General features: G+C 37.2%; 1 protein-coding gene and 1 long non-coding RNA gene across 3 annotated transcripts in view; one reads left to right on the top strand and one right to left on the bottom strand.

The window, feature by feature from the left end:
- The window catches only part of LOC118266597 (band 7 protein AGAP004871), a 135,304-nt gene that overhangs the window by 59,321 nt on the left and 65,366 nt on the right, over window positions 1-10,617 (bottom strand). The gene's annotated exons all lie outside the window — the stretch shown is intronic.
- On the top strand, window positions 901-7,763 carry LOC118265995 (uncharacterized). The gene is made up of 3 exons (XR_007706980.1): window positions 901-1,195; window positions 1,274-1,376; window positions 5,996-7,763. It is a non-coding gene; the product is annotated as an uncharacterized LOC118265995 (long non-coding RNA).

The following is a 10,617-nucleotide window of genomic DNA, read 5'->3' as shown; positions in this document are numbered from 1 at the left end:
GATCCCCGACGCCCGAAGTGTCTCTCGCGACGGCTGGGGCATGAGGAGATACGTTCCTTCACGCGCCCCGCCTCCTCCTTAGCTAGCATGACTGCTTCGCAGAAGGAGAAGACGGCATCCCAGTCCCCCACGCTCTGCACCATGGCTTGTACCAATGCCGGACGTAAGAGGTCACCGTCGCCGACCACATCCCTGAGGACACGGCGGTTCTCAGCTCCTGCAGGGCACACCGCCACTGTATGCTACACCGTGTCCTCCGGGCGGTCCTCGCAGCGATGACACCCGGGCGTTTCCTCCCGCCCACTCAGAAATAGGAACCTACCGAACCTCCCATGTCCAGTAAGTACCTTCGTGAGCCGGTAGGTGAGGACGCCGTAGCACCTCTCAAGCCAATCTTCAAAGAGGGGACTTACCGCTGCAATGACAACGAGCCCAGGACAACACTTGGGCCTGGATCAACAATTTATGAAGCAGAAATGCGTGGTTCAGTACTTTCTAATCTTAGGTCCTGTGTGCACTAAGGTATACAGCGGCGGTTGTAACTGTGTATCTTTGAATTGTATTGAAAAAATAATGTTCGCGGGACAAAACAGTAATTGGGACCACTAAATACAACCAGTTCCGACCTAGTGCAACCGGAGCTTTTTGTAAGGTCTATGATTACAAAGTGCCAGGTTAGGGACCTATTACTGTAATTAATATAAACAATTTAGAATCATTATTTAGATCGGGGCTTCAATAATATTATTAATTTTACATACTTGATGATGTTTTTAAAGAAAAGTGTGGTTCTGCTAGACTCCCTAACTTATCATATTGTATAATAATATAGCAATACAGATAATGTCATAAGTCAGCTTACATTCATTCAAATAACATTCACTGCTTCAGTCGGTGCGTTAACCTGAATGGTCTTAAATGGCGGGATGACTAAAATGCTCTAAAATGTTATCATTTTATTGTATTAGAATGATTTATTACTAACGTTATTTTCTATATAAACTGAACTAATACGATGAAAGAGTTTTATCAAACATTTTTCATGTTTTATTTTTGAAAGAATTCTGATATAAATGAAACGTGTTTGAATTCCTATTCTGTCATTTCAAAGATGAATTATTTTTATTTTTGTATCAATAACACATTCATATTATGGTAATGAAATAAAAAATAATAAGATGGAAGACAGAAGTCGGTAAGAATGTAGAATTATTGAGTAGTAGCTACATTGGGTGTATTACATTATTCTAATATTTCTGTTTAACTGATTTAGATGTTGTCCATGCAAAGCTTCTTGTGTAGAAAACTTTAAGAAAGTTGTTGAACTTAAACAATCTGGACTTACCATTTACGTTTACGCAAAAAGAGATAAACAGGTATATATATTTATATATTATATAGGTTTTATATCGCTTACCATCAGGTGACTCGTATGCTCGTTTGCCACTTATTCCATAAAAAAAAGAATACAGGTCTTTGGACTTATATTTTATAAATATTATTTGCTATTTAGTAACAATAATTATTATCGAAGTTCTTTTTAACTATTAAATTCTCGCACAATGTCCTGATCGATGCTCTATAGGTCGGGATGACTGATTATTTTCCGACGCATCCCAAGCGAGTAATGCAGTCGCGAGAGCACCGCCGGCCCGAGCGCCCGTTGCGCTTCGGTAGCTAAGTAATTCGTATTAGCACGTGAATTTGTTTGTGAATAATAAACAGATGTGAAATTATTACTTGGGACATGGAAAAACCTAAATGTGATGTGATTTCTTACATTGTGGAACACCTCAATAAAAAAACATTCCCAGTAGAAGTGTTAGTGGACACTTGTATTGAAAAATTTACCCCAGAGGACATTATTTACACTCGAAACATAGTAACTGATGCGTTTGAAGAATCTCTAGATTTAACTAAACCTCGTACCACGGAAACTAAGAATATCCGGCAGGATATTTATAAATTACTTTTTTATCTTAGATTGGTACCTTTTGAGGAAAGTAAGCTTAATGATTACACTAGAGCTATAGAAGAAAAGGCATTGTTAGCTCGATTGGATGGTATGTCAAAATTAGTTAGTGATTTAACCCACTTAATGAGCTCCCCGAGTGAAAAAAATGAGAACATGGAGTCTCGAGACTTATCTCCCAAACCAGGCCCAAGCAATGAAGGTGCCACATCTTCGCTTCACGCCTCCGATGACCAAGAAATGCAACCAAGTTGTTCTTATTCTGTAGATGATGATACTTCCACCAATCGTACGCCGTTGGGATGTCACCATGACCACGATGACCCCGACGACCTCGACGACCACGACGACCAAGATATGGACGTGGATGTCGAACTAGAAGAAAATGCAGGAAAACGGGACATCATTCGAGAAATCCGACAACGAAAACATAAATTGTTGAAGAAAAATGAGGCTAAACTTAAAGATAACATTGAACGCCTACCCCCTCCTGCCGTTCCGCTAGCTGACGGGCTCAGGGTCAACCCCAGCGAGAGAGCGGATGCAACACTGAGTCGTACTCAAAATTTCACACCAGCATTAAGCGTTGGCATCCTCAGGGTGAATCCCTACAGGCCAGTTGATCTGACAAGACCACCCGTGGTGATCCGTATACCATGCAGTCGTCCTCCAACAGCAGTGACCGCCCAGTCTTCACGTCGTAGCGCAGGCGAAGGAAGGTCTCGCTATGATTTTGACGCCCTGGCAGAAAGAGCATTTAATCAACTCTACAGAGTGGATAATGATTCCACATCAGACTCTAGTTCGTCAGGTCGTAATTCATCGGATAATAGTTCCTCAGATACTAGTACTTCGTCAGGTTCATCGGGTCTTAGTTCGTCGGATCCAGTCGAAGAAGGGCTAAGTAGCATTAGTAGTGATAGCAACCATACTGTTTCTTCAATTGACAGTACGTTACATGAAGAAGCGCAAGAGTTGCTAAATAGCTTTCCACCTCGCAACGGGCCGAGGTTAATAGCCCCAGGAGTAGCTGCTCCCCGACCTACTGATCCCCCTGTCCATGAGTTTATTAGACCCGCCGATCTCTGGGGCCCACCTCTTGCTGCAAATGATAATCCCCCGCAAGATTCGGCAGGTGCTCAAGCAGCTTCTGAGGACGAGGAAAGTACTGACAGTAATCTGTCAGAAATGCATCCCTCTAGTCCCAAAAGGCGCCGACCAATGGAGTGAGCTATTATTGACATAAACCACTAGGGTTTATACTAGATACAGAGTGATTTGTTATTAGATTATACTATAATAACAAATCACCCTTTATAGCTAGATGTAGTTATAAAATTACCTAGTAGGTATTATTAATGGTTGTGTTTTTTAGATTGATGTTGGTGATTGGTAAGAAAAATTTACATCATAGGTAATTTCAATGTGATATTTGGCTCTAAGGTCAATTAAAAATGTATTTTTTATGTATATACCCATCTACCTAATAAGTTAGAAAATTAATTTATTAAAATATTATTATGTCCTGGGGGTTGAGTCAACTCTAAAGTATATACCTAAATACCTACATTTCGAGAGAAAAAAAACAATTATATTTATATATGCCAACACTTATTTACCGCATAGATTTAATTTTTTTTTGTTGGTATCTACCAAAACATACGTATATATTAAACAAAGTAAGCTAAAATTTACTGGTCATTCATAAAATGAAAAATATACACTTTGAATCAAGTTTTAAATGGCACGGCCTAATAATAATATTTAATATTAGACAGAAAATATTCAGTTTTTATACTTATTTCATTTCAACACTGGGTGCACTCCTAATTTCCTTAGTATAAAATGCTGCTAATTACAAATGTACTGATGAAAATGCACAATCATAATATATGACTTAATTAATTAAGATATTCATTATCATTGCTGTTTCAAACGTGGAACGTAATATATGTAGACTAGAAACATGTTTGTGGGTCAATCTCCAAAACGGGAGTATTCGTGTGATAACTCTGGCGCTTTTCAAATATTTAACGATAAACATCATCATCGAAAATAACAAAAAAAAAAACGATTTGAATATCATTATTCAAATAGTTTTATTGATGAGATATATCTGAAAAGCGACAGATTGATCACACAAATACGCCCTAATAAATACAAATTCTTGGTAAAATAAAATTAAATGTCCATTTGAGTTGTTCCCATAGAAGGCGTTTTTTGTGATCAAAGGCGTCTGGAAAAAGTAGTTGCTATGAAATGAGTTTATGTAAAAAGACGACGAGAAATATTTTCCACCAAGTAAATTTTCGGCGAAACGTGCCTTCTCGGAATACATATTTTTATACCATCAAAAACATCCAATAATAATAACCAAGTCTCACAACTCAGTTTTCTTACCGTAAAAAATTGCGAGGTCAGTGTAATATTATCAAGTCAGTTATTTTATTTAGTCGCTACTAAGTTTCCTAGAATCGACACTATGTGTTTAAAGCACAAATACAATTATGACGCAAAAATAGCATTACTTAGCTACTGATAAAACTACCATGTTTAATAAAGGATAACTTTGAACCGACTAAGATTTGGAACTTGGCGCCATAGTAACTTTTATTTAGCTTAAAATTACCTATCCATTGATGTAACACACACAGCTATTTGAAGTGGGACCAGGTTTCAAAGAAAGTCTGGCATCCTCCTTTATTGAAAATTGAAATATACCATGTTTGTACAATGCCTGTTATATGTCTATAAATTTAGACTTCTTGTTTTATCCACAAGCCTATAACTTAGGCAGTCGAAAATTTGTTGAATAGCTTTGAGAAATGGATCAGCTTGGCGAGGGCACTGCCGTAACCCCAGATTAACTGTGCTTTCTGCTTCTAGTAGTGTCGTACAAACGCCATTCTATATTACGTTCCATCCTCCCTGGTCCAAATACGAAATTTATTCATGAAATGAATGAATATAACTTACATTTAGATAGACATTTACCAATTGTAGACTTTGACTTTCCTATTGAGAGTATATATATTTCCTAGTTTCTTTATTAATGGTTTATTTAGTTCATCCCCATTAAATTCTTTTTGTATACTTACTTAGGGCAGGCACATTCTATACCTTTATTAAACCTTACTTGTACATATTATAGTATGTAATCTATTCATAATTATTATAGTTCCTAGTTTAAGAAGGAGTGAAAGAAAAAGTGCTATGTGAGTGCACAGAACTATGTGCGAATGTGATGTTTGAAAAAACTTTACGGGAGTGAATAATGGATTGCACGCAGACTATATTGAACTCGGGATAAAAATATGTGTTTGTCGTATTTAGATTTAAGTTAATAATAATAATTATACAATTATTAAGTTTTAAGCTGATACGTATTTCTAGATGTAGATAATTATGTGTCTTTCAGGGTAAGGCGTAGATACGTTCTAAATGTCTAAACAATAGTAGTGACTAATACCCGCAATGCTCGCATAATGCACGATAAATGTTTTTAGGCCTATGCAATGGTATCTACTTATTGTCTTATTAAGCACAGCGATTGTGGGATTTGTTGCGAATTTTATATTACACCCAATGCTATGCTAATATACCTACTGAGCAAGTTTTATGTGATTAATCATTGTGTAAGTTGTGGAGCCTACTATTGCTGTTACATGCAAGTGTAAGTAATGGGTAGTTCCGCCCTCACAGCCTTTAACGGAAGACCATCGTAAAGTAGTGACGTAATGTCGCTGTGTTCCGTTCGGCAGTGAGAGTTTATGAGTGCTCAAACGATTTAACTATTTGCAGTCTTTTTAAGGAAAGATGGCTTCCCGAAAATGATACTGCGATTAAATGGTTGCATAGCTAGGCACTTGTGATATCTCTGCTGTCGTACGTGTAAGTTCGCCACGGCAATCAAGTATCCCATTACAATTGTTACTAATGATAGTAGAACCTATTTAAAACTTAGGTATAAAAACACACTTGCACTATGTGAAGTACTAAATAACTGTTTTTTTTTGTTTTCAGAATGTACAAAACACTGCGGGCATTTATGTTACATACTATTTTAGCTGTGTAGCTAGACTATATTCCGGATTTGTAATGTAGTTTAAATAGCATATTTATAATTTAAGAAAGTAATACATTGTATAAAATTTAATGTATTCTACTTAGGTATACCTATGTACGAATTATAAAGTACATGTACATAAATGAAGATAAAAACAAAAATAAAATATTGTTTAGTCTAAGTAACAATAGCTTTACATGTTAGATTGGTGTCTAAATACTTATAAATTGAAAATAGTTCATAACTGTAAATCATAGATACTTAGGTATAACTAATAACTGAACAAAAAATTGGTCTGCATGAATGTAAACCCGAATTTACTTTTTGCTAATTTCTAAAAAAATATTCTTGGTAAAAATAAAAAAAGAATCGAATAAAATTTGAAATTAAAATTAAGAAAAGTTACGAAAAATATTACTAAGTATAGATTTTCTTATAAGATACATGTTGTGTACCTAATAATATATTATGTAAGTATTACACAATTGAATTATGTTAGGGCCTTGTAGTGCCAAACTACATTTAAAATATTAATTCTTAATTATAAGTCATAGATTAGATAGGTATATTCAAAATTAAAATTATTTAGACTAAGACGTGAAGCGACACTTTAGTGTTAAATACCCTTAAATATTTGTAAATAAATCCAGAAATGGATTTTATCATATACCTACTATGTACCTTAATAAGTAGGTTTCTTGTAATGTATTACGTAGACATATTATACGCATTACGTATCTAATATTTAAAATAATGTATACTAGGGCTTTGTGGTGCCAAACTACTTACAAATACCTATAATTCACATTCTGTAAATCCCTAATTAATTATAAGTCATATACAGCGTGAAGTTTACATAACTACTTTCCCGCACCTGTCTCAATATTAAAGAAATACAAAAATATAAACCTTAATACATATAAAATAAAAGGTAAAATGGAATATTTTTGGATAATGTTATTATTAACTAAGTAATCAACAGCTCCGTGTGTTTAATATTCGTTGATTGATTACCAAGTACTTTAAGAACAACTTAGTCGCCCGTACAATAAATTTTTCGGATTACTTTTTTTTTGAGATTGTTTTCGAGCTATTATATTAGTTTCAACAGCCTGTAAATGGCCAATGCTAACTAAAAGCCTCTTCTCATACAGTAAATTTGAGCATTATTCACCACGCTTGCTCAATACGTGTTGTCGATTATAGAACCGTTTGTCAGTGGTGTCTAGTAATCTTAGAAAATACATATAACTTGGAAAATGACAAATTTGTTCCTTGCCGTTGGCATGCGAGTTATTATATCAGAACTATTAAAAAATAGATTGATTTCAATAACGTTTAAGACCCTGGCAGACTACGGCTCAATCGCGGCCAACCTGCAGCAAAACCGTGGCGGTTTTTAACCGCGTTGCATTTCCCTGTATTAAAATTATTCGCATGACAAAGCCACAACTGCGACCACCTGTATTGGGAGTCGGAATTTCGACCGTGGCCTATGATCTATTGTAGGTATTATCAAAATAAAACCTTTTAGCTGCGGGAGGTCAGTCATGTTAAACTCACGCTATACAAAACTATGAATAAGATCTCGATGTGCATTTTTGGAGTTTAAACCCGAATTTAATGTTTACTTATTTCTACTGTCATATTTGTTATGGCCAACACTTTCCTATCTTTGTGTAACATTCTGATATTTGGTATTAAATGAATTTGAAATTGCAATAATTGTTTTAATTTTATAATTAGTTACCCTTTTAATACTCTGCCTTGTCGAGATACATCTGCGTGCTGGGCTTTTTTCGGATTTTCAAAAACTTCTTAGTAGCATGTAGTCTGGAAATGTGCCCGGTATATGGCAATAGGCTCACCACCATGGGATTTACAACATATTACATGGGATTTACGACATAAATTGTGAAAAGTGGGTGTACTTTGTACAGTGGCATTACGTCCCATAATATGCACCTCTGCCTACCCCTTCAGGGATAAAAAGGCGTGACGATGACGATTTACTATACATCTGTAATGGTAACTAACGTGTTTCGAATCTTCGTATCGATTCGTAATAAAACCATTGCTAGTGCAAATTCCTATAAGTAGAAATAAACTAGTTAATGTTCTCGACCCAATATTTTTAAGATTACCCTCGTCTACTCAAAGTTAATTTATTATGTATGTATGTTCTAAGCATTGAGCTAAACCAGTTTAAAGTAAGTAATGTAATAATTTGTTTGTTTATGAATACTGGTATATTGTTCTGGCACTGGTTCGAATTCTGTAGCAACGTCACGCCTTTTATTCCTGAAGGGTGAGCAGAGGTGCTCATTACGACACGTAATGCCGTTATACAATGTATACCCACTTTTCACCATTTGTGTTATAAGTCCCATGTAATAGGGGGTGAGCCTATTGCCATATACTGGACACAATTCCAGACTCCGTACTACTACTGAGATATTTTCGAAAAAACGAAAACACCCCAGTCATACTTTGCCCAACCCGGGAATCGAACCCGAGACCCCTTGTTCGGCAGTCGCACTTGCGACCACTCGACCAACGAGGCAGTCAAGCCTTAAACCTATTAATTAGCTATGCTATATAACAGACAAAAACATATTTTAATATTCCTTTTGACGTCCAGTCATACACACTCACACACCCCTGAACACACACACTCATACACAATAGTTCCACATATCTAGGTAAGTTAAACAGGTGCACCTAATGTCATCGTGGATGTGGCTAAGACTAGAAGCTAAGCTGTGTATATTAACTTGGGAAGTAAGTATGTTTCAAAGTTCATACAAGATGGTAAGATGGATATGGATGTGTAATAGAGGGTAAATACGGAGAACAGAGCGTATGATGATGTATACGTGATGGCAATATGGCTGTAGATTCTGAAGCAAACTCCATTCGGAATTAATGACCGTGTCCTAGTGTCAATACTAATTAATTGAAGGAAAAGGACTTTGCCGAAAAAATATAAAAGCATTAGAGAATGTAATGTATGATAGGATAAAGAATGACTTCACATGAAGATGACCTATTACCGTAGGATTAGGAAAGATGAAGGTGGTTAAGAGGGCAATGCTAGTGATCAAAGTGCCATAGAATAGGATTATTCCAACCTCAACAGAAATATTTTCGAAACAGAGCCTGTAGTTATAGAGTAGAAAACGAGCAGACATATTACCTGGGGCCTTAGTCTGCTATTACAATTGTGTCAGAATGGTCGATCACTGAGCAGTGCGAGAGGGACGTAGCTATATAGGTTGTATAGCACAATTTACACAATTGTAATAGCAGACTAAGGCCCCTGATGGTGAGCAATCGCCGCCGCCTATGTACTCTTGAAACACCAGAGGCGTTACAAGTGCGTTGCCGGCCTTTTGGGGGTTAGGAATTTAAGAGTTGTTGGGGAATCGGGGATTGGGAAGGGGGAAATTGGGCCTCCGGCAACCTCACTCACACAACGAAACACAACGCAAACGTTGTTTTAAGTTGGTTTTCGGATAGGCCGTGGTATCTCTCCGGTTGATTCGGCTCATTCATACCGAAGCAATTAGCTCTCTCACACTTAAAGGGGATTGACGTAAATTTTGTTACTTGTCAGTGTCATCCCCATTCTCTCTGCAAACAAGCGTTTAAGTGGTTTTTGGCTAAATGCTCAGACCAGGCGTGCAGTGTCTTTAACTTGCGTTCCCGGGCTAAAATTGTTAAGTCTGCGTGATATTCCAGACAATAAATATATCTCTCCAAATCCATCCCGCAGCTTTTTCTTGAAAGAGTAACTAACTAATAGATCTATCATACATACTTATGATTGTATGGTCTACCTTTATTAGTAGATTTTTTTTTGTCATCATTTTATGTTGCATAACAACGCATGGCAGAAACTTCATTTTGCAGAAAATCATTTGGTATACCATCATTTGTAATACATTAAACACACATAAAAATTTTATAAGTCAGACTCATCTTTAGGCGTAAGTTGATACCCATAATAATTGAAAGGTAGAACCATCATTTTGCAGAATGTTCACTGTCAGAATCGTCTTTTGGCATAAATTTCATAGCCATAATAATTAAAAAGTAGAATCTTCGTATCTCAGAAAGTTCACAAGTTAGAATCATCTTTTGGCATACTTTTCATATCCATAATAATTGAAAGACTCATCTATCACGCAAGCATGCAGCATGCGAGCAAGCATGCATGCAGCATGCAAGCAAGCAAGCAAACAAGCATGCAGCATACAAGCAAGCATGCAACAAGCAAGCAGCATGCAAGCAAGCATGCAACAAGCAAGCAGCATGCAAGCAAGCACGGTTTCTGTCACGGTTCCGGCGCTGCGAGGCTCCGGCGGTCCCACGCGCACTAATCGTCGCAGACGGCTTTCGCTCACCACCGCAGCTTCGGCTTGTTGGCCGGCTTCGCCGGCCAGCCTCAGCAGCGGCGGCTGGCTCGGAGCCGCCTGCTCCTCAGCCCACGGGCCGCCTCGCCCCTCCGCGCCTACGCGATTTTAAATTGCACGCTAGGGGTAGGGCAAATAAGACTACGTGCAGTCGGTTTTGCAGC

Source organism: Spodoptera frugiperda, chromosome 25 (genome assembly GCF_023101765.2).
Source record: "Spodoptera frugiperda isolate SF20-4 chromosome 25, AGI-APGP_CSIRO_Sfru_2.0, whole genome shotgun sequence".
Classification (NCBI taxonomy): Eukaryota; Metazoa; Arthropoda; class Insecta; order Lepidoptera; family Noctuidae; genus Spodoptera; species Spodoptera frugiperda.
Note: the sequence above shows the minus strand (reverse complement) of the source record. Positions and strands in the feature narration are given on the sequence as shown.